A 3,560-nucleotide genomic window follows, 5' to 3' on the forward strand; every position below is an offset into this window, starting at 1 on the left:
CACTTGCTGCGAGGCCGCCTTTGCCAAAAGCTGGGAAAGCATCTCTGCGGTGTGAGTTGAAGCGCCTGTCAGCCTGGCTTTGCCACCATGGATAGGCTGGGCACAGCGTCTGCCCCCGGGCATGGGATGGAAGAGCCCCAGGACCAGGATGGAGGCAGAAGCTGCACTCAAGCACCACGGGGTCCAAAGTCCCCAGAGTGACTGTGTCCTGGTCCTCACCTTCGGAATTGGGAGTAATTTCAAGATGCCTGTAGTGGGTTGAATGGTGTCCCCTGAAAGGACATGTCCACATGCAAATCCCTGGGACCTGTGAATGTGACCTGATTTGGAAAAAGAGTCTTTGCAGTTGCAATTAGATTAAGGAGCATCATCCTAGAATACCTAGATTAGGGTGAGTCCTAAATCCAATGACATGTCCTCACATGTCACTCAGAGCAGAAGGGATATGAGGATGGAGGCAGAGATTGGAGCGATGTGGCCACAAGCCAAGGAAACCAGGGAGTTCACGTGGTGCTCTCCTCAAACAGGCGCTGGTACACAAGGCTGTTGGTCGAATTTGCAGGAATGAACTCGAGGTGGTCCCACCCTTCATTGCCACGCTGCTTCTGGTTTCCCTGGAGAACCGAGGTGCTGCCACTGTGGTACAGCGGGTGGGGGGGAGATGGCGCTGAGGGGAGGGTGGGCCCTTCCGCCCACTGGGAGCCTGGCAAGCTGTCAAGAGGGCAGCTGGCACCAGGTGCCTGGCGCTGGGGTCAGGGCAGCCTGAGGCCAGGTCCCGCCCTGCCACTGCACAGCTGTGCGCGTCTGGTGCAGACCAGGCGACGCTCACCCGCCGGTATCCCTCCCGGACCCACAGGAGACGACCTTTCCCAGCCTGGCGTGCATTCGGGTGGCGGCCGTGGGTTTGGGCCAGTGGGGAAGGGAGGGTGGAAATGGCATCTACAACTCCCAGGCTGACTCCACTGACAGTCCTGCGTCCTCTCTTCCCTCCACGCCAGCTCAGAGGCCGTGCATTTCAGCGACAGGGCCACGGTGTGGCCGGAGCCTGGAGCCTGAGCCACGCCCTCTTGACACCAGCTGGGACAGGAAGGAGAGACAGACCTCCCTGTATAAGCGACTGGGATTTCAGGCTTGTTTGTTACTGCAGCATGACCCAGGTGATGCTGACCAGGCTACACGGAGCTTGGCGACAGTCTTTTAAACCTCTCTGAGTCTCTCTTTCTTCATTTGTGAAATGTTATCATACTACCTGCTGTTGTAGTCGAGGCCGTGGTCACTGTAGGGCTAGAAACCCGCTCATCCTGGTAAATCTGAAAGGGAGTTTGTTGGAAAGCTTCAAGGGATCTCATGAAATCCAGGTCCCCTGTGAGCCCGGCCCAAGGACGCGTGTCGCTGGATACCGCAGCAGCATCCGGCTCATGGATGTCTCTGAGTCTGAGGCCCAGTGCCCAGGAGACGGAATGTGATTGGCTCCGCTTGTGCCAAGTGTCCATCCACGGTCAATCAGCTGCAGCCAGAGACCAGGGTCACATAGGACAAACTCGACCTTGAGGTTTTCTCTTACAGGCAGGGGGCGTTTGCTCTGAGAGGGGAATCGGGCTCAGCAGATGCCCGGGCGACGTCCGGCCTGCTATGAGCAGGAACGCCGAGGCTCCGAGAGAAAGCGTGTGCGCGGATTCCACGACAGGGCGGACGCAAAGCGTCTTAGCGGAGTTTTGCTAACAAGAATGGTCCCTCAGCTGGTGCCGTAGCGTCACATTCCAGATCCCGGTCTGGGGTGGAGGCCCTGCCCTGCATGCTGCTCTAAGACCCTGTAAGTCTTCACAGGGTCTACTCGTCCCTGTTGTTTAGACTCAGGCCCGTGGGGGTGCTGCTCCAAGCTGAGCACGGCTGTGAATAGCTTTGGGGTCATCAGTGTATCAGCAGTGCTGAAATAACCACAGGGCGGATGTTGCTCTCTTCCTCTGGGCTGTTGCCACAGCCACTTTGCAAGTCCCCACCCTGTTGTGTGCCTTGGAAGAACTTTGGCATTTGCTGAAAGGTCAGCAGCTGCGATTTTGGTTCATGCAGGTAACTTGAACTTCTAACATTTCCATGTAGCTGCAAAGGGATTTGGCAGCTGTGCGGTGGCAGAAGTAGGTGGCCTTCCTGTGGAGCCCTATATGGGGCAGAGCCAACTTCTATTAAATGGCACTGCCAGCTGATCCCCAAATCATCCTCCTGCTCTTTCCTGACACCCACAGAGTGCTCGGCCCCGATGCCTCTCCCGAGATCTGTGCCAAGACACCAGTTTGCTTGTGTCACTTCCAGTCCATTGTGCACAGATAGGCCTACAACACACAACCAAAACAACTTTGGGGGCCAGGCGCGGTGGCTCAGGCCTGTAATCCTAGCACTCTGGGAGGCCGAGGCGGGTGGATTGCTTGAGGTCAGGAGTTCAAATCCAGCATGAGCAAGAGCAAGACCCTGTCTCTATTATAAATAGAAAGAAATTAATTGGCCAACTAATATATATAGAAAAAATTAGCCGGGCATGGTGGCGCATGCCTGTAGTCCCAGCTACTCTGGAGGCTGAGGCAGCAGGATTGCTTGAGCCCAGGAGTCTGAGGTTGCTGTGAGCTAGGCTGACGCCACGGCATTCACTCTAGCCTGGGCAACAAAGGGAGACTGTCTCAAAAATAAAACACAACAACTTTGGGAATGGCCAATAAATACATGAAAAAGATGCTCAATATCACTAATCATTAAGGAAATGCAACTCTAAGGCTCAGTGAGATAACATTTATATCCATTAGGATGGCTATTATTAAAAATAAAGAAGTGACAAGGGTTGGTGACAATGTAGAGCCATTGGAACTCTTGTTCATTGCTGGTGGGAATGTTAAATCGTGCAGCCTCTGTGGAAATGGCATCACACCTCCTTAAGAAATTAAACATATAAAAGTGCACAGAGAAATTGGTAAAATTACACCAGTGATCATGCTATGCTAGGAATATAATAGTTGCCTTTTGCATTTCAATATCCACTGTGGATATCCACCTAGTAATACTTGCTCACTGGACATGAAACGCATCCTTTCCAGACTGGTTGGAAAGACCCCTGCCACAGCGGTCCCAGGATGGCCATTACTTGACTGTGTGACCTCTGCCCCAGATAGGATCCCAGCCAGTCTGCCAGCTGCAGCCACGGGACAGCCAGGTTCTGTGAAGAATCCTTCTGACCCTGGAATAAAAGGCTTTCATGGATCATATTTCATCGGCTGCATTTCTCACTCCCCACCTGTTCCTAAATGGCTGCCTGTCAGGTCTTGCGGGAGGGAGCTCCCTGGGACAGAGCAGGTCTGTGTTCCTGGCAGCCTGTCCTGTTTACAATCGCTGCGCTTCTCTGGCAGCCACTGGTCAGTGAGATCAGAGAGATTTCCCTGAGGGCTTGTCCAGTTCTTTCAGCCACGTGGGTTGGGCCCCTTTTCTTTTAGGGCCCTGGCACGGCCAGCGCAGTTTTCTTATCAGCTTCCACACTGCGGAGCCACAGCCCTTGGCGGTAAACAGGGATTTGTACG

Source organism: Microcebus murinus, chromosome 12, assembly GCF_040939455.1.
Source record: "Microcebus murinus isolate Inina chromosome 12, M.murinus_Inina_mat1.0, whole genome shotgun sequence".
In the NCBI taxonomy this organism is placed as follows: domain Eukaryota; kingdom Metazoa; phylum Chordata; class Mammalia; order Primates; family Cheirogaleidae; genus Microcebus; species Microcebus murinus.